Source organism: Hyperoodon ampullatus (genome assembly GCF_949752795.1).
Source record: "Hyperoodon ampullatus genome assembly, chromosome: 5".
Lineage (NCBI taxonomy): Eukaryota > Metazoa > Chordata > Mammalia > Artiodactyla > Ziphiidae > Hyperoodon > Hyperoodon ampullatus.
This window is the reverse complement of record NC_136918.1, coordinates 104,825,664-104,853,261: the sequence shown is the minus strand read 5'-3', so window position 1 is coordinate 104,853,261 and position 27,598 is coordinate 104,825,664. Positions and strand designations below refer to the sequence as shown.

Below are 27,598 nucleotides of genomic sequence, written 5' to 3'. Positions count from 1 at the left end.
TTTGCACTTGAAGTAAAATCAATTAAAAGATAATCTTTTCCATAGAAGATTATATCAGATGATAAGTTCCACTTAATTCCAAAATTTGTTATTTAGCATTAGGCAAGGTTTTGTGTTTAAGAACACGGTGAAATTATTATTAAATTTTTAAATGTATAAATACACAGGAGAGCTTAAGTAACTAGTCTTTGAAATCTAGTCTGTTTTAATACCTTTGTTTGCTGTTAAACTCTGTCAAAAGAATTGAGTTTGATATTCTACTTGTGGCCATTCAGTAGGACTCAAGTCCATGTGGAAGAAATGAATCTACGTTGTACATAAATTGACCTTTCTAAGAATCTGAACAGAATATAGCATTTTGCTTTTGACTATGGGTAGTTTATAGAATTTCTTTTTAATGACAGCAAATGGTACACTCTAGTCTGATATTTCTCTGTGTTATTTAGATCCTTGGCAAGAGCCATCAGAATACTGTTACTAAGTATGGCTTTGAAAATTCTAAAATTGAAACAACATACTAGCTACTACTTGCTTATGTATATACATGAGTGGAGAGAAGTCTCAATAGCCTTTATATTCCACTTTGAATTATATTTTATCACTATGGTATTGTTTGTGATATACTTGTGTGATTTATTTTAAATAAAATAATAAAGGCCTAGATCAGGAAGAGTTGAAAAATTGTCCATTCCCTCCAGTTAGGTTTCTACTGATGCAGTCTCTGATGTCCACACCAAGAAAGGAATAGTGTGTCCCTGTCTCAACAATATATATCAATATATGTTGAGCTATCTCATAAAATATTCCACTGAGCAAGAAACCTATCATTGTTTGGATGTTTGGGTTTTAAATAATTTTTATATGATACTTTATATTTCATTCAAAGTTACAAGAAATAGAAAAATAAGTATCAGTAAGTAAATAGATTCATAAAAATGTTAATAAAAATAAATAAAACAGGGCTTCCCTGGTGGCGCAGTGGTTGAGAGTCCGCCTGCCGATGCAGGGGACATGGGTTCGTGCCCCGGTCCGGGAAGATCCCACATGCCGCTGAGTGGCTAGGCCCGTGAGCCATGGCCACTGAGCCTGAACGTCCGGAGCCTGTGCTCCGCAATGGGAGAGGCCACAACAGTGAGAGGCCTGCGTACCGCAAAAAAAATAAATAATAAAAAATAAATAAATAAAACATACATATAATTAGCCTATATTACATGCTGTCTTGAGGACAAACTTTAGTAGAAGAATTTTAAAAAAGAGAGTCACATTAAGTTGTATTCAGAAAGTTCACAATAGATTCATAATTGCTTCTATTTTTTAACCTCATTTTAATTTACTGAACCACTTCTTTAAAGTAACTATTATGCTACTCAGTGATACCCTATGTCAAAATTACTCCTGGAGATAATATTTATGTCAAATTTTTACATCCTTGAGTCTTGTAGTTTATTATATTGAAGGACATCAATAGCACCTCCTTGATATAGTGATGTTATATTATCACAGTCTTTTTCAACATTTAAAAACACTGGTTGCAGAATAAGAGATATGTATGCATAAATAGCATAGAATTTTTTATTCTAAGAAAAAATCTTGAAGGTACACCAATAAAAATAATTATAGTAGAATTAGAGATAGCACATGAAATGGGATATGATTGGGTCTGACTTTTCAGTGATGTAACTTAAAGATGCAGCTTGTTGTTATGGTTATATCTTGACATTTGCTGATGTTGCCAGGTGAATTTTGGCTTCCTCTCTTTTCATAATAAGTAAAAAAAAACCTTTGTGTACTCAGATTATTAGACGATGTGTCAACGTATTCTATTTCATGCTAATTTACATGTAGTACCTAGTCTAAACCAACTTTATTTTAACAAATACTTCTTTTAATAGGTCAGGTTAGTGCACAGTCTACTATGACTTAAAAATCCAATACTCAACCAATTAATTCTGACCTGGTATCTGTAATAAAGTAGGCCATCATGGCTTGAGGCTTGTAATTTTGCTGTTGTTGTCAGTGGTAGTGATGGTGTTTGTTATGCTTTCCTTTTTTAATTTTAAAAATTTGGCTGGTTTTTAATAAGCTTGTGGACTAGTCAGAATAGCTTATGACTGTCACAAGTCATTGTTTTATCAGCAGTACTTCAATTTAGGCACACAAAAGGAATGGTAATACTTAGAAAAGATACAGGTGAAAAAGATAACTAAATAGATTTCCTGTATTTCATGAGTTCATTTTTGTTTTGTTTTGTTTCGTTTTACAAAAGGATGGAACAATACCTTGACATACACATAGTGCCAGATTTTAAACACCTCAGGATAATTTTATAACACAATTATCAGCAACCATAGGCTTACAGTTCCCTAAAGCAGAGGAAAACAAGACCCATTCACTTTGTTTCAACAAATATTTAAGGAGCATCTACTTCATTCTCAGAAGTATAGTAAGAATTCAGAGATTTTTAAAAATATTCATTAAGCACTTATTGGATGCCAGACACTGTGCTGATTTGCTAAGTTATGTCCATGATTTATCTCATTTATCCTTCAAAATAACCTATAAGTACCTCCTTATTATTATCTCCATTTTTAAAATGAGAAAAAAAAGCTTTGATAGGTTAAATATCTTGCCTTAGGTCCCTTAGTGAGTGCTGAAGTTGCAATCTGAAACCAGGCAGTCTGATTCTAAAGGTTGCAGTTGTAACCTCAACCCACACTTCTTCCCTGTGATTCAGTCCAGTGGTGGCAGAGACCAGGAAACCCCACAGGTACATAGATTCTACTGGAGTTAGAGTACTGTGTATTGAAGGATGAGTAGGACCATAGAGAATTAGCACAAAGTTAACCAAGAATCTGTCACTATAAGGTTCATCTGTTTCAGTTCATTTATGACATCTTTCTGTTTCTAGGTTTTTAAGAATGAAGAATTACTAGCCAAAATGTCATGGGAAGACTAAGCTTAGCCCAGGTGATGTCTAACAAAATTTGGATATGTGGATTGACAAACATCTGAGATATGCCAAAAAGTCTACCAAATTTAATTCAATATCTGTAACCATCTGTAAACTCTATGTAATAATGTACCAGACACTGGAGAAACATAGATGAGTAAGTCAGCGTATCTCCCTTCTAAGAGCTCACAATCCAGTATGAAAGGCAGATAAATAAATGAATAATTTTATTGCAAGACAGACCAATAAATCTTCTACCGGGTACAGACTGCCTTGGCAGGGTAGGGGAAGGAGAGATTAATTTTGAGTATTTCAAAATTAATAGTGGAAATTGTTTATTAATAATGAGAAGTCTCTGCATTGAGAGTTTTGGACTCATCACTATTGTGCTTAGCAACTTTTGGGGTAGGGAGAAAGGGCTAACTAACTTACCCAGCTTATGCATTCCAGAAGGTGCAGTTTATAATTTGTTTATTAAATATGTTCCTCCAAAGGAACATATGTTTTTAAGTGAATTATTAAACAGAGCTAAGTCAATAGTTTAAACTTAAAAATAAGTTATGAGTGTGTTGAGGGAGGAAGTGTTTGCATGCGAGGAGATGAATGACAGGAAAATAAAATTTTCTGCAGTAAGATGCTTTATGTTGCTAATCTTCTGTTTCTTTGCTAGAGAGGATGGGGAAAAGTAACAGTAGAAGATGATGCATCTCTGTCTTTCAAGGACTGGTTAGAGAGAGGAAATAAGGGAATGGTGAAAGAAATATTAGTAACTAAAGCATCATTTAGGAATTGCATATCAAGTAAACTGGAAATACAGGAAAAAGCACCTACAGGAGGGTAGAGAGTATTTATTATAATGAATTTGGTAAAATAGAAATGCACATAAAAGTAACCACACAAACTTAAACTAAGAGGTAATATAAACATTAGTAAGGAAAGTAAGAAGTCATGCATCAACTTGGTTATAGCAATTTCTCTAATATATAATTTTAAAATATGGCCTTTCTTTAAATAAGTTATCTCTCATGGTATCTCTTTTAACTTACTGTGTGTGTGGCTTAAACCTTATTTGGGCCATGTTCCTGAGATTTGGGCAAACTTACTGAATGTTGAGAGTATGGTCAAATTACAGGTTGAGTTGTTATTATAGGATGTCAGTAAACCTCTTTTTAACCAGATAACATTGAAAAATTAAAATTATGAGACTTAATCATCTGCTATTTGCTTTCAGTCATTGACAATCAAGATTTACTTGGTTCATTTCACTTGGGAAATCCTTCTTACATCTCAGCATAACACTTTTCACTTTTTAAGATTGGAGGTGTGGGAAAATTTCACGTTAATACAAAGGGAACTTTGTGATATGTGTGTGTGTGTGTGTGTGTGTAATCCTGGCTAATGAATTATGTTATCTGTTTTAATTTAGTTTGGAGAGAAGAAATGAGAATGCTAATGGCTTTTTATATAGTCAATTAATTACATTTCAGGCAGATACCAGGCAGTTACTATAAATACTCCTTCCTCCTACAAACTTTGTTTAGCTTAATGTACCAAATACCTTATTAATGTCACTGAAGAATCTGTTGCTTTGTGTTTTATCTGTGGGTGTTCATTGTGGAATGCTAACTTTATTCCTTGTCCTTGTACATTAGCAACTGAGTAGAGAAGTGTGTTTGATGTGACATATGTCGACATCTAGATTTCTTGATGGTTATCTGTAATTATGTTTTTTTCACCTACCAACTCTTACTCTTTACCCATCACTCTGTCTGTTCAGAAAGTCTCTTAAAGAAGCGGTCAAGCCTTCAATAACAATGATTTAAAGATTCTGCTTGCTCTGACAGAGGAGCTAGAGAAAATTGAAAACCTTAGATGTTTCTTATCACCTACTTAGTCTCTGCACATCTTCTAGAAGTACGAGGTGTTCATATGTTTTAATGAATTCAGAAGCATTTCTTTACAGTTGTTTTCAGGCTGGAAGTTTCTTGAGGGGAGGAACTACACCATGTCTCTTTAAAGGACATTGTGCCTACAACCTAGCAGAGTGTAATTGATGAAGTTTTCAATTTGATACATACTAGATTAATAATTATTGGGAGATTTCTATGCCAACTATGCATTCTTGGAATGTAAGTTCTGGAGAGAACATACTTCTCATATATTTTTGAATCCACTAGGTTCTTAAGAATATCTTGCACATAAAGATGTATATCTTATCTAATTTTAAATGAATGCATTTGACTATTAGGTCACATACAATTGCAACACACTAAGACTGGAATCATCTGAACTATCATTATAGTAATAAATGGATTATGAAAAGTAATAACAATACTTTATATAGTAGCCAAGAGAATACTTTTTCTCTTTTGTGAATTTATGATGAATATTATTTTTCTGGCTTGCAAAAATCAATTTCCACTAGTTTCATACCTATAATAAAACAAGGATCTAACTACTTATGAAGATGCTAAAATAACTTTATACCTTAATTTTACACACTTAGTACTTAAGGCATTTATTCATCATGTAATGACTGCACTGAGATTATCAGGCTTCTTACCTTGATCTGTAAAAATTTTATTCATTTTCCCTGAATTTAAAATGACAGCACTCCATTCCCACTTTGCCTTTAACTGTTGCAACCCATGACTTTTCAGACCAAAGAATTTATTTGAATGAAAAATATGTCAGGGCTTCCCTGGTGGCGCAGTGCTTGAGAGTCCGCCTGCCGATGCAGGGGACACGGGTTCGTGCCCCGGTTCGGGAAGATCTCACATGCCGCGGAGCAGCTGGGCCCGTGAGCCATGGCTGCTGAGCCTGCGCGTCCGGAGCCTGTGCTCCACAACCGGAGAGGCCACAACAGTGAGAGGCCCGCGTACCGGTAAAAAAAAAAAAAAAAAAAAAAAAAAAAAAAAAAAAAATATATATATATATATATATATATATATATGTCAGTAAGTAAATAACTTTCAAATAAAACAGATACGTTATGACAGCTTTATAATAGCTATAAAACCTTTAATTAATTCAAGTTTTTACATCTTCTCACCAATTTATATAATAACTTATGCTAGTATTAACATGATTCAGAAAACTTCCTCAAGTTTGTCCTCAACCTTCAGTTTGCATCTAATTGTTCATTTAGCCAAAGGCTCTTGTCACTGACAAGTGCTTGGGCTCAAGAGTCCCAGAAATGTTGTGTGGATAAACAATTTGAGCCCCAGTTTCCTTATCCACAAAAGGGGAGCAACAATACCTACCGTTTAGAATTGCCAGCGAATATATACATAGCCCATTGCAGAGTATCTAGCACTGGGTAATAGTATTTGAACAACATCATTATTGTCGTACATTGGTATCATTGGATTGTATAACCTTCCTTGCTCTCTTGTTTAAATCTGTGTTAAAACACTTACATATGACAGACTCACCAATTCAACAGTCTCTCTTCTAACTTAAACATTAGAACTTAGAGATACCTTGAGGGAGAGCAACTGTCTTTAATGAATATACATATATTCATTATTCATTAATTGATTGTCCACCTTCTTCCAAACAGGAGTTTTCTTTTCTGAGGGGACATCATTTTTAGTTCCATTAAACCTCTAGTCTGTTCAATCATAGGTGATATTTCCACTATTCTTTTTGTTGCTGTTGTTAGCTTTCATTTTCCATCTTTTTTTTTTTTTTAACATCTTTATTGGAGTAGAATTGCTTTACAATGCTGTGTTAGTTTCTGCTTTATAACAAAGTGAATCAGCGATACATATACATATATCCCCAAATCCCTTCCCTCTTGCGCCTCCCTCCCACCCTCCCTATCCCACCCCTCTAGGTGGTCATAAAGCACCGAGCTGACCTCCCTGTGCTATACGGCTGCTTCCCACTAGCTATCTATTTTACATTTGGTAGCGTATATATGTCCATGCCACTCTCTCACTTTGTCGCAGCTTACCCTTCCCCCTCCCCGTGTCCTCAAGTCCATTCTCTAGTAGGTCTGCATCTTTATTCCCATCCTGCCCCTAGGTTCTTCATGACCTTTTTCTTTTTTTTTTTTTTAGATTCCATATATGTATGTTAGAATACGGTATTTGTTTTTCTCTTTCTGACTTACTTCACTCTGTATGACAGACTCTAGGTCCATCCAACTCACTACAAATAACACAATTTCGTTTATTTTTATGGCTGAATAATGTTCCATTGTATATATGTGCCACATCTTCTTTATCCACTCATCTGTCAATGGACACTTAGGTTGTTTCCATCTCCTGGCTATTGTAAATAGAGCTGCAATGAACATTATGGAACATGTCTCTTTTTGAATTATGGTTTTCTCAGGGTATATGCCCAGCAGTGAGATTGCTGGGTCATATGGTAGTTCTATTTGTAGTTTCTTAAGGAACCTCCATACCGTTCCCCATAGTGGCTGTATCAATTTACTTTCCCACCAACAGTGCAAGAGGGTTCCCTTTTCTCCACAGCCTCTCCAGCATTTATTGTTTGTAGATTTTTTGATGATGGCCATTCTGAGTGGTGCGAGGTGATATCTCATTGTAGTTTTGATTTGCATTTCTCTAATGATTAATGATGTTAAGCATTCTTTCATGTATCTGTTGGCAATCTGTATATCTTCTTTGGAGAAATGTCTATTTAGGTCTTCTGCCCATTTTTGGATTGGGCTGTTTGCTTTTTTGATATTCAGTTGCATGAGCTGCTTGTAAATTTTGGTGATTAATCCTTTGTCAGTTGCTTCATTTGCAAATATTTTCTCCCATTCTGAGGGTTGTCATTTCGTCTTGTTTATGGTTTCCTCTGCTGTGCAAAAGCTTTTAAGTTTCATTAGGTCCCATGTGTTTATTTTTCTTTTTATTTCCATTTCTCTAGGAGGTGGGTAAAAAAGTATCTTGCTATGATTTATGTCATAGAGTGTTCTGCCTATGTTTTCCTCTAAGAGTTTGATAGTGTCTGGCCTTCCATTTAGGTCTTTAATCAGTTTTGAGTTTATTTTTGTGTATGGTGTTAGGGAGTGTTCTAATTTCATTCTTTTACATGTAGCTGTCCAATTTTCCCAGCACCACTTATTGAAGAGGCTGTCTTTTCTCCACTGTATATTCTTGCCTCCTATATCCAAGATAAGGTGACCATATGTGCGTGGGTTTATCTCTGGGCTTTCTATCCTGTTCCATTGATCTACAGTTTTGTTTTTGTGCCGGTACCATACTGTCTTGATTACTGTAACTTTGTAGTAGTCTGAAGTCAGGGAGCCTGATTCCTCCAGCTCCGTTTTTCTTTCTCAATATTGATTTGGCTATCTGGGGTCTTTTGTGTTTTCATACAAATTGTGAATTTTTTTGTTCTACTTCTGTGAAAAATGCCATTAGTAGTTTGATAGGGATTGCATTGAATCTATAGATTGCTTTGGGTAGTATAGTCATTTTCACAGTGTTGATTCTTCCGATCCAAGAACATGGTATATCTCTCCATCTGTTTGTACCATCTTTAATTTCTTTCATCGGTGTCTTATAGTTTTCTGCATACAGGTCTTTTGTTTCGTTAGGTAGGTTCATTCCTAGGTATTGTATTCTTTTTGTTGCAATGGTAAATGGGAGTGTTTACTTAATTTCAATTTCAGATTTTTCATCATTAGTGTATAGAAATCAAAGAGAATTCTGTGCATTAATTTTGTATCTGCTACTTTACCAAATTCATTGATTAGCTCTAGTAGTTTTCTGGTAGCATCTTTAGGAGTCTCTATGTATAGTATCATGTCATCTGCAAGCAGTGACAGCTTTACTTCTTCTTTTCCGATTTGAATTTCTTTTATTTCTTTTTCTTCTCTGATTGCTGTGGCTAAAACTTCCAAAACAATGTTGAATAATAGCGGTTGAGAGTGGGCAACCTTGTCTTATTCCTGAACTTATTGGAAATGGTTTCACTTTTTCACCATTGAGGATGATGCTGGCTGTGGATTTGTCATATATGGCCTTTATTATGTTGAGGTAAGTTCCCTCTATGCCTAGTTTCTGGAGAGTTTTTATCATAAATTGGTGTTGAATTTTGTCAAAAGTTTTTCTGCAGCTCTTGAGATGATCGTATGGTTTTTATTTTTCAATTTGTTAATATGGTGTATCACATTAATTGATTTGCATATATTGAAGAATCCTTGAATTCCTGGGATAAACCCCACTTGATCACACTGTATGATCCTTTTAGTGTGCTGTTGGATTCTGTTTACTAGTATTTTGTTGAGGATTTTTGCATCTATGTTCATCAGTGATATTGGCCTGTAGTTTTCTTTCTTTGTGACATCTTTGTCTGGTTTTGGTATCAGGCTGATGGTGGCCTTGTAGAATGAGTTTGGGAGTGTTCCTCCCTCTGCTCTATTTTGGAAGAGTTTGAAAAGGATAGGTGTTAGCTTTTCTCTAAATGTTTGATAGAATTTGCCTGTGAAGCCATCTGGTACTGGGCTTTTGTGTGTTGGAAGATTTTTAATCACAGTTTCAATTTCAAAGCTTGTGAGTGGTCTGTTTATATTATCTATTTCTTCCTGGTTCAGTCTCAGAAGCTTGTGCTTTTCTAAGAATGTGTCCATTTCTTTCAGGTTTTCCATTTTATTGGCATATAGTTTTTTGTAGTACTCTCTCATGATCCTTTGTATTTCTGCAGTGTCAGTTTTTTCTTCTCCTTTTTCACTTCTAATTCTATTGATTTGAGTCTTCTCCTTTTTTTTCCTGATGAGTCCAACTAATGGTTTATCAATTTTGTTTATCTTCTCAAAGAACCAGCTTTTAGTTTTATTGATCTTTGCTATTTTTTCCTTCATTTCTTTGTCATTTATTTCTGATCTGATCTTTATGATTTCTTTCCTTCTGCTAACTTTGGGGGTTCTTTTTTCTTCTTTCTCTAATTGCTTTAGATGTAAGCATTTTTCTTCTTCTAAAGATTAGTGACCCTTTATTTTTCCCTTCTGGTATTTGACTCAGTCTCTTATTTTCTCTAACACAGGTCTTTTCCACTGATTTTTCAAAAGTGGCCTGTATTTACACATAGATATTTTTATATTGTATACCCAGAAAGACTTTCAGATTTTAACTGATTTAAAAACATATAATTTAGCAAACATGCAAACAATGACAATAGTAAAATAAAATTGCTACATTTCCAAAACGTTAAACCTAGAATTTTTGCTTACTGTTTTATATGCCCAAACATTTTTTGTATACAAGACTAAATAGTTGATGAGGATATAATAATAAATAATGTTCTTTCCTTGAAGAAATCATGGGAATCAAAAATAAGTAATCAAGTAAGTAAAAATATTTATCAAACCAATTTACTTGACCCTGTATAGGAAAAAAAAACTATATCTATTTGACTTACTTTGGGTATTTACTATGTTCACTTGAGAATCACCCAAGTAGTAAAAAAAAAAAAAAAAAAAAAAAACAGCAGTGGAGGAAACAGTGTAAATTGTATGAAGTAAATGCCAAATGTGCTTACATGAATTACTATGTGATATTAATGGAAACTTTCAGTCAAATTATGTCAACACACTATGTAAACAGTAACTAACTAAAAACTTTCAAATATGGGCAAGAGAGGAAAAATAAGGGAGTGTATTTGATTTGTGGCTTAAGTATTGTAGTTCATCTTTAGTCTGTATAAAAACAAACAGTATAAATTTAAACCATGGATTTGCAGGTTTAGGATACTAGAGAGAAACGTGGAATCTTTGTTCTGTATATACTACAAATCAGATTATTTTGAGCAGTCACAGACAATTTAATTGCAAACATACTTAGGAAAGATATAACTGTTGTTAAATTTACAGAGTAGAACAGAATGATATCTAACCATTTAAATACCTCATAATGAATAAGAACATGTTAAATAATCAGCAATGAACCAACATAAAAGACCTTAAAAATCACAGGCATTTTTATAGATGTTACATTCTCACACAAAATTATAACTAAATAAGAATTACAGTGTTTTAGTAAAATATAGTTTATTTTACCTTATATGGATTATCTTTAGGTATATAATATCAATTACATTGTTCAAAGAGGAATAAATAGTAAGACATTTCTTCTTTCATTAAGTGTTTTACTACTCTTTATCCTAACCTGGATATATCAGTATTAAGGTATTTTCCTGAGGTCCTAACTAATCATCCCTTATCAAATAGCTATAGGTTATTTGCTTTTAGGATATAAAGTCCTATTCTTTTTTTCTTTTATTTTTAGCTATGATAAGGCCTGTGAACTTTCAGATACTTTGGTCCAGTGTTTCAAAGCTGCACATAATAATTTAGGTAACACTAATATGCCAAATGTATAGTCTTTGGGGAACACAAATAATTTGCTCATTGTGCAGTTTGTTTGAGAGTCTGTCTGTGACAAGTATGGATTAAGGTTCCCAGGAGTGTGTTCACTATGAGAGTCTAAGACATGGAAAAATAATGTCAGTTGCAGAAATTAAAATAGCTCTGATTTTCCTTGAAATAGGTTGTTTCTGTCTCTGCATTTTCAGTCTCATTTTCAAAGGAGGATCAGAATATTGCTCTGATACCACTTACAAAATATCTATTAAATGTAGACTCATATGAAAATTGATGAGAATTTTCCAAGAAAAAGCCACACTTGTGAAAGGTGGAATATTCGTTGTTTTGACTATATAAAATTTATATTTACTTTGGCATCTTAATGAATATCGCCTTGTCAAATAACTCATGGATCTGCCATCGTAATTTACCATCAAACCTAGTTGGCCCTTGCAGGAAGTGTTAAAATTTTATTTCTTTAACTTATTTTACTTTGGGGTTTAGACAGCCTTCCTTGGTTCTGATTTGCTGTATGCGATTATGTAAAAAGAATTTTAAAGCTAAGTTATTATACAGTCTATGGCTTTTGTAAAGAATATTCATCTTCAGTTTTTCAAACTTATGCTTTCTCTTTCTAGCCGTTCAGATATTATCAAAACATATATTTTAAAATTTGAGGAATGCAGTGTAATTTTTTCTCAGAACACATGGAGTGATTCTAAAAAGAGATTATTGATATTTCATTAACTTTTCCAATTTGTTTTATTGTTTTTAGTCAACCCCTCCTAGAGGAAAGAGAATCAAACCCTATGCAAAATAAACTGAGAACTAGATCTTTTTCTCCCTCTTGAGATACACAGATTTTGTGAAATTCATTGGTAATAGTTTCACAAAGATTGTTTTGCTAATACAGATTCATTGAACACTTTCCATCTCCTTTTCTGTGATTTATCCCCCCATTTCTGTCTGTGTTTGGGTAGTTTTGACAATCCCTTATTAGTTCCAGAGTAGAACTTACAAGAGCTAATAAGGGTTTACATTACAGCTCTGACAGCTGGCACTAAACTTTAATAGAGAGCAATTGTAGAGAGAAGTATGAGTTCTGATAATATTTGATGAAAATCTCCCCAAATCAGAGCCGTTTGGAAAGAATCATATGACTAGAAAGACTGCATGTATACTCTGCTATTGTAGCTTCTCATCTTCAGGATGCAGGAAAACAATCCTATTGGCAGATAACTCTAAAATCACTTATGGACTTATGGCCTTTTTTAGGGAACAGAATCTGTGATAATAATAGAACTATACTAGAATAAAACTTTGGTCATGTTTTCATCTACCACTGTTCCTGTAGTCCTCTAAGCTGCATAACTGTCGATAGTCTTTTAGAAACACAATCACGATGTGGACATCTAATCACATATTTGCTCTGTGAGAGGAGACCAGGAATCCCAAGGGAGAGTCAGGATCATGAAACTCATAATCATCATATGATCAGTTACAGATTTTTTGTATTATTTTTAAAAAATAAGAAGTAAGAATGGCTTCTAATAGCAAAGGACCCTGAATGTAAAATATTCCTGAACTCTCTGTTCAGTGGTCAGTTACAAAGCCACAAAAGGTTAAAAGCGGATGCTCTAATTGAGAACAGCTGCTACTTTTTGACATGAAAACTCACTTTCAACAAGAAAAGAGAAAGCATATGCTATGGAATGGGAGAATACCATTCTTGAATGAATGCATAATGAACACATAAAGGTTTGTGAGACTCAGAAACAAACCTGTGTATATAAATGGTTGGAAAGAAATAATTTTGCTTCTCTGGCAGTTATTAGGGAAGAAAATCTATATTTCAGAAATTTGGGTCCATTTACTGTCTGTGTCATGCTTCTGTATTGAAAATATATGAAATATTTCAATCTAATTTAGCACGTATAAAGGTTCTCTGACATACAGAATTTATTAATGTGATGAATTGGGAAGAAAGAGAATACAGTTCTTGCTCCCAAGTATCTTGGATTCTAAAGGATATATGAACTGAATTTATGTTAAAAGGAAGCAAGGCAATATTTATAAGGAAATAAAAGTGGAATAAGCATGAAAGATGAATATTGTTTAAGGACCCATCAAAATGTGTTACAAAGATGTAATAAGTGGAGAGATTTCAATCTTTATGGAGTTAGATATTCCATCATTTATTCATTTTTGTCAACAAAAATTTAATGAGTGCCTACTATACCAAGTATTCACTCTAAGTGTGGCACTGAACCAAACATAAAAATGTCCCTGCCCTCAAGGAATTTAGATTTTATTGGAACTATAAAGAAATCAAATGCTAATACAGATTCTTTCAGTGTACCACTCATAGAATTTTAAAGCCTAGACTAATATTCTCAACACAGGCAATTTTGCCTCCAAGGGACATATGTCAATGTCTGAAGTCATTTTTGGTTGTCACAGCTGGGGGAGTAGATTGCCATTGGCATCCAGTGCTTAGAAGACATAGATATTGCTAAATATCCTATAATGCACAGGACAGCCTCTACAACAAAAATTATCGAGACAAATCATGTTAAGTTTGAGAAAACCTGGTCTAGAATAAACCCTCCTTTTACAGAGCTATAAATTAAGGCTAAAAGGTCAAATTATACACTAGCAGAGCCTAAATTGGAACCCAAGCTGAAGCATCTCACTCACGATTTTAACTCCCTTTCTGGGATTTATTTAGAAATTTATATAACTTTTGGAGGCATGTGAAGTCCTACTAACCACTTAGCTAATTGGAAAGTGACACTTATGCAAAGAAAAACAAAATGTAGATTCTTTATCTGGGAGAAAGAATAAAGATTTCAGGAATATTCACATGAAGGTGGATATTTTAAAACAGGAAATGAATGTTACTTGCACAGAGCTGGAAAAAGTGACTGACAGTCAGTGGCTAAGATTTGGTAGTACAAGAACTGAGAATGTGAACAGAGTAATGAAAGAAATATCAAGGAGAAAACCTTTGGAGACTAAGCGAATTTTCTCATGCAAAGGGTTCAGACAGCTGCTACAAAGTTAGTTCCCTTTTAGGATACTCTGACATGCTGACATGAAATCAAATCTGACATTTGACTCCCTTTAGTCTGCAATGTGATGCTAATGCAAAGATGACAGGTAGGGGCTTCCCTGGTGGCGCAGTGGTTGAGAGTCTGCCTGCCGAAGCAGGGGACGCGGGTTCATGCCCCGGTCTGGGAAGATCCCACATGCCTCGGAGAGGCTGGGCCCGTGAGCCATGGCCGCTGAGCCTGCACGTCCGGAGCCTGTGCTCCGCAACGGGAGAGGCCGCAACAGTGAGAGGCCCGCGTACCGCAAAAAAAAAAAAAAAAAAAAAAAAAAAGATGACAGGTAAATGTGGTTATGTTACAGGACGTATTGTATTAATAGCCTTTGTATGAAAAGTTCCTATGGTTCTAGTTCTATGACTGTCCCTTCTTTGAAAATTAGAGGAGCACCTCCACATCAGCTGTTTCTTTTAAAAACAGCCATTCCTGTCCTCTGACATATAACTGAGCCTGGCACTTCTTTTAATTCTCCCAATGGCCCATGAAGAAGCCACTATCATGTACCCATTTCCCATGAGAGGAAACTAGAGGCTTAGAGAAATTGCACAATTGTCCAAGGTCACACACAATTAGTAAGTGTGAAACTGGACCTTGAGTGCAGAGAACTTGTACGTGACTAGCGTTCCCTCTGCCTCCCTAGTATAGAGAACCTGGGGAAGTGAGGAATCTGAAGCCCACCAGCCTGTGTTTTCAGAAATAGCCTGTGCAGCTCAGGCTGTAGTTACTGCAAGAATGCTTTTGAGGATGTTATTCAATACCTTTCATTATGTCCTCTCTCTGAGACCCCCTCACATTTACTTCTGGCTCCAGTGCCAGAAGTGCTTGTGTTCCTTGGGCTACTGGCTTGTTTTCACGTTTGGAAATTGATTCATGTCACGGTCATGGCATCTTGTTTGCATTCCCTATAAAAGAACACAGAATTATGTTTCTTCCTACATCCTGCAAACAGCTACACCCTCTCAACATGTCTTTTTGATGCTAAACTCACAATTTTATTTTTTCCCGTTATATTCCCTTTGTGTGCTATTATTCACCTTTTAAAAAGTATTTTATAGTAATCAATTCCATCTTGAATTGTGGATATCCTGTTTCAAGTATAAGTCATAAATACATTTGAATTGCCATTTATTGATTGCCTAGTGTGTACCCAGTGATTAACATACCGTTTAATCTTCAACTTAAGCCTTACAAGGTAAATATTTTTAGCCACATTTTACCAGGGCAGGGCTAAGAGAATTTACTAATTTGCCCTGTGTCACAATGCCATGATGTAAATTTAGGTCTGTCTAATTCTGAAACCCAATCCTTTTTCTAATATAGTAAGCTAATATCTTTCTTTTGATGATATTTTACACGGCATCATAATGTGAAAACTTACAAGTTCTCGCTGCTAAAGGAGTGGCCAGAGAATTTAGTTATTGGAATTGAGAAAAAAAGATTGACAATAGTTATTTAAAGAGGAAAGAACTTCATACTCATTAACATAATACTTTCCTCTCTTTTCAGTATAGAACTGGGTAAGATTATAACACAAAAATGTTTTAACAGGGTATTTGTGGCCTTTATTTTCCAGGCATGTGGAACTGAGTCAAGCCTCTAATTACCTCTGCTTCTATTTCCATTGCCCCTGCTGTTGCTGAGGACATGATTGATGGGAGATGATGGCGAGTGTGGAACCAGGGCTCACAAAACACCCGCTATGTGCCCAATGTGTATGCTTGCACAATATGCTTCATTATTAGCTTGACAGATCTCCAAGTGGCAGATTGGGAATGAATTTTGGAGATGGCTGACATATATGCTACACATACTGGGTTTTTTTTCAAAGCGCATAAACAGTGATATATAAAAAAATATACACATATATGTAAACATATATGCATGTGTACACATAAGTATATATGCATATAGACATGTATATGTATATTATACATGTGTAGATGCATACATATATACAGATTGTATGTTTATATACATATATACGTTAGCATTATATACTTAGCTTATTTAAATAATTATAATATGTGACTTATAAATATACTTAAACATATTTATTTCTAAAAAAATTAAGATGAGTGAAGTATAAAATATCAAAATGAACTTCAGCTGGTGTTGGGCTGCTGCTTATATTCTTTTCTTTTCTTTTTATTTTTTAATTTTTATTTATTTATTTATTTGCTGCTTATATTCTTATGTTTCTTTACATTGCTTTTAGAATGAGACAGTATACAAAATAAGTTAATAAATATAATATGAATAATTTCCAAAATTTGGAGAGATAGCACATAGTCATAAATCTTTACACGTTTTTAGGTAAATACATGTAGTTTAGAATGCACACGCTTCCTGAATTACTAATCAGGTTGTTTTACATGAGGATCATGTTTAAAACTAATTTTTCTTTGAAAAGATTATTGGTGTTATACATTATAAAGTTTTGTGTTGCTATTAGAAATTTCTTAAACTTTTAAGCTTTCCAGAACATGAAGGCTTACATAAAGCAACTATTTTTATTCATATAAAGAAACACTTTTAAATGTTGATGTTCAAGAAAAGAAGTAATTCCCTAGGGGTTTTACTGTTTATAGTTGTTATATTTTAGTGACAAGATATACACTGCTTTGTATCCAAATCTGTGTAATAATGATGCGTGAGATAATGGTGTTCTATTAGTGCTTCAGTGCAGAGCTACTGGGAAAAAGAAAGCTGAAAGTAAAAGCAGACAATATCCTTCATAAGGTTGATGGTTGCTCTTATTAGTGATGAAAAGGAAATGAGAAATGCGTTGGCTTGCTTTTTAGTAAGCACAGTAGGTAAAGCAGATGAACGTTTGAAAGCTCGTTGAGCTGCCATAAAGAAATTTAAACACTGTTAATTTTGGCCAGTAGCCAAGCTCATGCTGTAAACTCCAGACAAGGGTCAGCATTGCAGAGGAATTGTCAGCTCGATTTGTAGAAGATGGTTTCTGTACATTCTTAGTCCAGTCATAAACCTGAGGTTTACCCAGCAGGGTTGGTAGGATTGTATTTGTTTTACATGACTTGATATACATCTAGATTTATCACAAGAGATCCAATAAGATTCCTTAGCTATGATAACGTCACTCAATTTTATTTATTTAGACCTGTTTTTAATCTCTTTATTATAATATCTAATATCTACAAATAAGTTTGGTTTCTGCATGTCTTGACCTAGAATATTTTTTAGGAGTCAGAGTTAGAAGAGAACTGTAAAATATAGCACTAAAATATTGATAGTAAATAAGGTACTAAAATATGGTACTAAATTTTTTAAGTGAATAAAAAGCAAACTTTGTTATTGCTATAGATTGTAATCTTTCTAAGATTACAAGAAAGCTGTGCTTTCTTACTCCTTCACAAATCCTTTTAGAGCTTAGTTAAAAAAATCTGTATCAATAGGTGCATCTTTTGTGTGAAAATTGATGGCTTTTTTACTTACTAAGATTTTTGCTTCTTTATTAACATATGCACTATATCAATATATAACAGAAAAAATAAAGCAATAGCAGAATGTGGGTAACTTCCCTGAAAGGAGGCACACAGGGTGGACACAGGAGCACATACACCTAGACGTTTCTTACACCCTTATTTTTTGTTATTTTAGCGACAGCATCTCTCCTTCCTACACAAATCATTTTCCATAAAAACGATTCAAAATTAAACTTCATAAAATAGAGACATAATCTAAATATTTGACTGATCAACCATACTAGTTGACTAGAAAATTAAAATATTAAGAACTTCAGGACAGATGAATAGGAATAATCAACAATAAAATGATAAACAAATTCTATGTACTAGTAAACACATAGCTTGCCTCACATCAGTTCACCTTTAAATATTGTTTAACCTCCTTTAAAAAGAAAAAAAAAAAAAAAAGAATGACTACAAAGAGGAAATAACAGGAACGTAATTGCCTTAATTTCTAAAGAGAAAAGCGAGAAATAGCTCCTAGTTTATATTAAAGATACAGACACCCTTATAAAGCCCATACATTATTATTATTATTTTTTTTTTGCGGTACGCGGGCCTCCCACCACTGTGGCCTCTCCCGTTGCAGAGCACAGGCTCCGGACGCGCAGGCTCAGCGGCCATGGCTCACGGGCCCAGCCGCTGCACGGCACGTGGGATCCTCCCGGACTGGGGCACGAACCCGCGTCCCCTGCATCGGCAGGTGGACTCTCAACCACTGCGCCACCAGAGAAGCCCAAATTTTGTTTGTTTGTTTGTTTGTTTTGTTGTTTTTTGCGGTACGCGGGCCTCTCACTGTTGTGGCCTCTCCCACTGCGGAGCACAGGCTCCGGACGCACAGGCTCAGCAGCCATGGCTCACGGGCCTAGCCGCTCTGCGGCATGTGGGATCTTCCCAGACCGGGGCACGAACCCGTGTCCCCTGCATCGGCAGGCGGATTCTCAACCACTGCGCCATACATTCTTAATACTCTTTTAAATGTTGAAAAAATGTGACTGAAAATATTTGCTTAATTTCTCATACATTATAAAAAAGGCTTCTTTGATTTGTGAAATTACTTTCCCAATTCAAAGCAAAACACAAAATTAAATTTAAAAAGACAATGGATTCCCTTTAAAAAGTACAAATAGAGGGTGAAAAGGCATTTGGAAATTAGAAAGTTATCTACACCTGAAATTATCCATCCTGGAATATCTATCTTAAGGTGTAAAGATTTGAAGGGTCGTAACTCAGTAATTACATTTTATTTGCTACTATTCATTTGTTGGTCAGTTAAGGGGTATGATTATGTGCTGCTGCTTAGATGGTTGTCATGATAGAAAAAAATGCCTTTATAATCTAGTAGACTCTATGTCTGAGAAAGTCAGTGAAGATATTCTATGAATCCTCTGAGGACACTCTATACTTCCCCAGAAAGCTTTTGGTATGTTCAAAACATTTTTCTAAAACTACACTGGGTTTGAAAGTAGACTGGAAAGAACCTTTACATTTTCTACAAGATTTTATATATCTCAATCACGCACATATTTCTGTATTTCTTGTAGCTTAATAGTTATCATGTTTATAACATTACGACATAAAAGCCTAATATATTCTCTAAGAAAAATACATTTTTTTCCAAATAATTTTACAGGAAACACCTTTTCTAATTGTTTAGCTTGGAATGCAGGGTGGCACACGTCTCTTCTAGGTGTGCCATGAGTTCCTAGAATGAAGTTCTTTATTCTTACAGCAATACTGAGACTCCAGTCAGAGCCTACCTTATTTTACAGACATATTTACAACAAGCTGATTAATTTGGTTTCAAAGCTGCTAGGGGATGAAAGTCTAAAAGTTAAAAAAAAAGGGGAAAGGATTTATATAGAATGAGTACATTGGCAGCAAAGAAACAGGACAAACGCCAGAAGGGGTATGATAATATGTACTCAAGTTCCATTGGTGCTGGGGCCACTGTGGGACCACTGCCTTCTGTGCCTGAGTAAATTCTGAGTGCATCCCAGCACTTTATGCAAAGTGCATAAAGCAAGTAGATATGTTCAGAGTTGTGGCCTTGAGGTATCAATAAATGTTTAAATTATATTATCTCCACTCTGGTAAAGAATTAACTAGTTACATACTTCATAAAGTTTCCTTCGCAGAAAACAATGATTGGAAACATCATTGCTGTAATCAGTATAAATGAAATAAATAAGAGGATCTGGATTTCATCTTTGCTCTACATCTTATTCACTGTGTGACTGTGGGCAGAGTACTGAACCACTCTGGGTACTCATGTATAAATTGGAGATGACTAGAAATAACAATAGTATCTCCTTTGTGGTGGTGTTGGGAGGATAAAGTAAGAAAACGGAACAGCTCCTGGCATATAATAAATACTTATTAAGTATTAGCTTTTATCATAACCAGAATAAAGTCTTAGGAGGAAAAGTCAGCTATCTAGAAAGGTATTTTTTTTTTCTTGGAGGTTCCAGATTCCAGAGAATCAAAGTTTTGAAATACATCAAAAAAAAAAAAAAATGGCCAAAGCAAACAAAATAAATTCTAACTAAAGAGTACACAATTTATCTTATAACATACAATATTTCTGTTCTCCACATTGAGAAGTCTTCAATTCTTATTTATTTAGAACTTAGACTAATCTGTGATTGGATAGTGTTTCAGAATCAAACAACTTTACTTGGTTCAATAATTGGTTTTGATGGTCTGTCTAACATGGTTCAGGATTGTTTCTTTTAAAACAAGGCATGTCATACCATTCTGACTTCTTTATAAATTCTGAATGACTTTGCTGTGACAGTACTTTTTCCTTTATCATGTTGAAAATCAGTTCTTATTCAAGGCCAAATAATTAGCTACTTTGCAAATGTCATGAAGTTTGAAGCTGAAGCATAAGTATTGACACTTAATCACACTTAAATCCCGCAGATGCAATCCATTCTATAAGATTGTGAGTATAAGAGGGAGATGCAGTAATAAGCATGGCAATGTGTATATGTATAGGCAGGAAAACAGAGGACAGATTATAAGGCAGAGAGAGAGAGTAAGAGACAGTACATATGTATTACAAATAACCTTGGTTAAAAATGATCAAAAGACGGAAATCAGTGAAAACCTGATACTTAGAAGTCCTTCAATTTTATATGTAAATATTCAGTCAAAAATGTAATTGGTACCTATCATGAAAAGTACATGCTTTTTTTAATGTAGTGCTGTAAAAATATTATTTCTAAGTATTTTCATTTCTGCCATTTTTTTTCAAATAAAGAGACAGAAATTCTCACATTGGGATTCTAATTGTAGCTACTAAACGCTAAATCATTTTTAAGTGAATTGTTTCAAATTGCCTTTGAGAATAGGTAATAGCTTCTCTCTTGGATATTCTGGAAACTGACCTCAGACTTTGGAGGGAGTCTTATTTAGATATTCAGGAGATAAGCTTAAGGGATCACTTCCAAGTCTCTGATTCCTCATTTATCAATCATAATTTATTTCCTGTGTGTTTCCTGAGTAAATATTAAATTGAGGTAAGGAACTTACACATCACTAAAGATCAAATATTTAAGTCAGCATTCAGTATATTAAGGAAAAATCTTATAAATCATGGCATAAATTTAAACCCTGAATCTTGGAGCAAAATTCCTCAAGTGCCCTGTACCCTTTCAGGAACAACTTGAGAGTCCTGTTTGTGTATATTCAGATACTAGAGGGGTGACTGATTCTTAGCTTTACCTGTGATTTCAGAAGGATGCATATTATTTTTTTATTCATTGAAACACTTAAGAGAAATTTACTATAATAATTCAGAGTACAAACATCCCAGAACATGATGACTATTATTTTGGGCAGTTTATTTGTAATGTCTCATGTCCAAGAATGACTAACTCTTATATTAGGTTGTTTAAACTGGAAAGGTTAAATGACTTAAGCTTCCAAAATTTCATTTAGCAAATTTCACATTTGCTTTCAGCACTGTGGTTCTTGTCACCAAAGTACATACATGTTGGGGCTACAAGCACAGTGAATTTATAAGGTTAATTATAGTGTATTGTGCATAACACAGTCATTTTGTTGGTAGTTCAATATTATGTTTGGCATGTGTGATAACATTGCAAAGTAGATTTGCTGTAACTTTTACTTCATTATCCTTAGTTGGAAGTAACTGCTCTGTTAGACACATGGTCCCCAGATAACATACCTACTTCAATTCACTTTTAAATTAAAAAAAAAAAAGTTTCTGCTGAAAAAATTTCACCTATTGGCTAATATTCATGGACAGGGTATGTGTAATTGACAATGTGTAGTTAGGTGGTTCACCAGAGTCTAGAAATGAAAAGAGAATATTGAAGATGAAAACTTGACTGGGAGGTAGTATTACTTGGAAAAATATTGTAGAAAATGCAAATGGGAGAACCTGCGAATACAGTTATAGTGGGTTAATTTCCTGGTGTTCCCATAGAGGCCTAATAAATACAATATATTCACAAGCTCATTATACTATATTTAGTGCCCTTGTCATTCAACATATTTGGGAATTCATATTGAAAACCATAATGACAATGTCATATTCATTTATATAAAAATGTTGTATATAGTTCAATTAGATATATTATCATATGGCATAAATTTGGATTTAGAAATTACAAACTTTATATGTACATAGTGTTAAATTCAAGGCTTTATGCACTATGTAGGATGCAACATATGAGTAACCCATAAACATACACAAAGTAGTATGAGAGTACCTCCAGCAGTACCTCAAACTGAGGTACATGTAAACTGGAGAATCAAAGAACATGTCCAAGATTGAGAATTACATTGTGTTTAAACTCAAACTGTCAAGCTAATTCTCTTTACCAATTCCCTTTTCACAATTGCTTTTTTTTCTTTTTCTTCTAAAAAGAAAAGCATTCCTTTCATTCTTCTGAAATCTTATTAAGGTACATTGTTCCTTGGATATGTATTAAACAAAAGAATTAAGAACTTGGTATTGAGAATGTGAATGGCTGTGTATCAAATTCTATTTCAAGTCAAGTGGTTTTAGTTCTTTGTTTTCATTCAAATTGAAGAAAGACCTAATAAATTGTCAGCTGATAAAGTTATCATTTTAATGGTAAATTACTCTGGTATTTAACATATAACTTAAGTTCAAAGAATTAAGTCATGATGCTGTAAAAAACTATTTCCATTTCTATTTACTTATGTAAGCAAGATTTCCAAATGCTTACATCTAAAACAATAAAAAAACAGAAATGAATTGATTGTGAGTGCATAGCAATAAGTAATATCTATCCTAATTGGAAAAAAAAATCTAGTTCATTGCTATAAAACATGAATTTCTAACAAATTTTATTTTTAATTAAAGTTGTTTTTAAATTTATATATCTGTGTAGTTTTGATTAGTTCTTTGTTTATAACTGTAATAAGAAAATTCAGAAAAACAAATTGCAGCCTTAGAACATTATAATTAAAAGAAATAATAATAAGTTGTTAATTTCAATATTTTATTGCAACAATATATGATAGTTTGGTCAGTATAAGATTTTCAAGCAAAAACTGTATGAGCTTACCATAACGTTTTATGGGGGGAGTTGATTGAAAACACAAACTTAAGAAGAAAAGGAAATAACAAAAATTTTGACTATTAGAGAAGAACATGTTCATTTATTTTTACATGATAGTGGGTATGAAATCACTATGATATTTAGATTCCATTGGGTGTATTTAAAAGAGTGGTGCAACAGCTTTATTTTAAAATATCAATATTTACATTATGCTGGAAGTTACATCATTTTCAGTTATTTACGCTCATGAGCAAACATTTTAAATGTCAACTTAAAATATATGAGTCAGTATATAGGTTTTAAAAGATTATTTTAGGGTGCATGTGAGTAATAAAAGTTAGAAATTCATAGATCTAGGCCAACCACTTTTATTACCAAAGAAGTGATGAATATCCAAAGCAATTAACTATGTTACCAAGGTTAGCCTATCTAGTTAGTAGCAGTACCCAAATAGAAGGGTCTATGGAGAAAAGAAAGGTTTCATGAAGGGTGTAACATTGAAGCTAAAATTTTACTGAATGAAAATGGCCTCTCAAGGCAGTGGAGAGTTTTAAAGATAGGAAAAGTTTTCACTTGTAATTAGCACTTTCATCCCTGAACCATAGAATATTTTAGTCTGCCTGAATTACACAGTTTTGTTGGAATGTATTTGTATTCTAAAGGTTCGAGGTTATGTTGGGCCCAGATGATGTAGATCAAAGATTTTAAATTTTCTTCAAATATCATGTGAGGAGTTATCTGTTAGAGGTTTTTTTTGTTTGTTTTTTGTAGAATAAAGGAGAAAAGTAGTATGACTCTAACATGGAATTTATAAGTAAGCACTGCCTTAGAAGATTTTGATCATCTCAGGGGAGGTTATTTGATGAAAACACCATTTTAAAGAAATTAATAAAATGTCATTTTACTTGGTTTTTCCTACCTTTAGATGTTACAGTATGACTAGATCCCACTGGTATAGCTTAACTTTCCCAGCACAGACACACCACGTACACACCACACACACACACACACACACACATGCACAACTGCATCTCTAAATCTGCTCCCACAAAGGCCCAAGCATGATGGCCCTTGTCACTGGCTTTCTCCATGGCTAAATATCTATAATTCTGTAATATTCTTTCTGCCATATTATGTTTATTGTAAATAAAAACGATTTATTAAAAGCAAAAAAATCTTATTTGTTACACATTTCTCTCCATATTTCTAATAATTGAATTTACCTAAGAGAAGGAACATATAATTTCCTCCTTTTATTAATAACTTGCACTAGGATGAATAGGATAAGTTTATTGACACAATTTTTTCCTAAAGAGTAACTATTTTTGTGCCATTTTATTGGGCACAAAAATTTCTTTCAATATGTGACATTAGTAAATTATTTATTATTCAAAATACTAACAACCTCTATCAGACCAAACTATTCACACTTGGAGCATATATTATATATTTAAATACTTCCTATATTGTGTGAATACCTAGCTAAGTATATATGTACCTAAGTGAACACAATCTATATTTTATATTTTCTATTAAACGCATAACTCAGAATGAATGCAGTTTGCTTGACATTCACTTTTTCCCTTCCTCTCCCTTCCTCCCTCACTTCTAGCTATTAGTTGTGATGTTGTTGCTGTTTTCATTTGTTTGTATTTTTGGCAATATTGAAAGTGCTTTTCAAAGGTTAATGTGCATATGGATCACCTGGATATCTTGTTAAAAATGCAGATTCTGAGTCTGTAGTCTTGGGTGGGGACTGAGATTCGTCATTGCTAATAAGCATTAGATTATATGAATGATGCTGGTCCATGGACCATAGTATTGTAAGACTTTAGAGACTAAAATGACACATGTCTACTTTTACCTATAAAACAATTTTCTTAAAGAAGTTTAACTCAAATATACATATAAAAAAATGGAAAGCCAAAATCTAGTGGTTGGGCAAGGAATAACCGTTTCTGGCCAGGTTGATAGATCTGAGAAAGCTTTGCTACTGGGAGAATCAGGAGGTCAGATGTGGAAAGAGCAGGTAGTGTGACAGATGTGTCTGATCAGATGGGTCAGATTAGGTGGGGCAGGCTAGATTAGTGAAAAGCTTGAAATACAAATTTTTGTTGGAAAGGGAAAGGGGTCGTTTGAGGCTTCAACTAATTTTGAGGGGAAGGCTGACATGCATGATATGGATAGGTTTAATGTAAAGTACAAATGCACCCTCTTCTGGAGGTATGTTTAAATTTTAGTTTAATGGGAAATTTCAAGGACTAGTGGGGAAAGATAACATTTTAAATAATGTAATATAGGCACAGAAGCCATTTCCCAATTTTATGCCAGATAATAATGGAAGACAATTAATATTGCTCTGTGTTACACAAAATGGTCTCTTAAAACTTGAGAAGACTCAAGTAGCCAAGAGGAAATTGAAGTGCTCTGTAATTAATTTTAAACACAGACTCAAAAATGAATGTGACTTTTTTTTTAATCCTATACTCCAAGATATGTAACTATTTGCCTATCTTTCATTCAGGTCACTTTTTGTATCAAATGTAGACAAATAGTAGACAGAATGAACTTTCAATTTTACTTGCCCATAGCTGTCAGTTTTCTTTTATCTCTGTACCTGAATTCAATATATATGAGAAAAGTTGCCTTTTCAGGGTGTGAGAAAATGAACCCTATATTATATCCAAGGATAGTCAAGTTTAGATTTTCATAAAATATAGTAATTTATCCTGATATGATAGATTTCAGATATTCCATGTCTACATATTTACCTTACATAAATACAGTGACACCTAAGTTAACAAAATGATTAACATTTAAGAGCAGAAGAACTTTTTGTCCTGGATATTTGTCAAGTCGTTGTTGATTTGAAAAATGAAGTGCACTATGTGAAAGCTGTGAGATTCAGTTTTATTTGGGGACTTACTGAAGACTATAACCTGGGAGACAGCCTCTCAGATAGCTCTGAGGAACTGCTCTGAAGAGATAAGGGGAGAAGCCAGTGATTTTGGTGAAGGGCTAGTTCAATCAAGCATACATATCATCTCAGTAGACAGTTACTGCTAGTCACAAGGAACAGATATCTTAATTAATAATTTTACTGCTTTTCTAAGTATGGGAATATGCAAGAATCCAGGTTCATAAAAAATTTCTACTGAAGTATTTCTAAGTCAGAGAGAGAAAGACAAATATCATATGATATCGCTTATATGTGGAATCTAAAAAAATGGTCCAAATGAACTTATTTACAAAACAGAAATACAGTCACAGATGAAGAAGACAAACTTATGGTTACCAAGTGGGGAGAGGTGGGAGTGATAAATTGGGAGAGTGAGATTGACATATACACGTTACTATATTTAAATAGATAACTAATAATGACCTACTGTATAGCACAGGGAACTCTACTCAATACTCTGTAATGACCTATATGGGAAAAGAACCTAAAGAAGTGTAGATATATGTATATGTATAACTGATTCACTTGGCTGTACAGCAGAAACTAACACAACATTGTAAATCAACTATACTCCAATAAAAATTAATTTTAAGAAAAAGGAAGCAAAAAAAGAACCTATTTGTCTTGTTTTCTCAGAGTACAGAGTGCCTTATTTCTGATCTTCTCCCTGAATTCCTTTCAGGGTATACTGTGTCTTAGGAACTGCTGTAGCTAATGACTCAGTCCTTGTAGAACCAGGTGGTGGGCAACACTCTTTTTCTTACATACGGTCCACTTACTCTATAATAGCTGAAGATGAACACTTCAGAGAACAGAAAATATTAAAATGAGAAAATAGACGTTCTCATTTATTGGTAGCATTTATTTTCGTGTAATAGATGCAATAACAATGCTATCAACCTAACTGCAATGCTTCCCCTAAGACCTACATTGTCTTCCCTACTTTTCTGTCTTTGGTATTGAACTAGCACATGTAAATGAGGATGTCTGCTCTTTTTGCTCTGTTGTTAAGGCATGAACAGCAGGCCTTGCCTTTGGTACTGAGGCTATTCATAATATCAGAGCTTTTAAAAATGTTTTCATTGTTATTGTTGTTGACATGACTTTTTGCTTCTGCTTCCCCTGCTGCGCCAGACCCTAAGAACTTTGCACTGGCTGTTATTTTTTCTCATGTGCTGAATTGCAGTTGGCTTGAAGACTGAAA

General features: G+C 34.0%; 1 protein-coding gene across 2 annotated transcripts in view; it reads left to right on the top strand.

Moving 5' to 3' along the window:
• The window catches only part of EPHA3 (EPH receptor A3), a gene marked incomplete at both ends in the record, with an annotated part of 370,237 nt that overhangs the window by 95,170 nt on the left and 247,469 nt on the right, over positions 1-27,598 (top strand). The window lies entirely within an intron of this gene.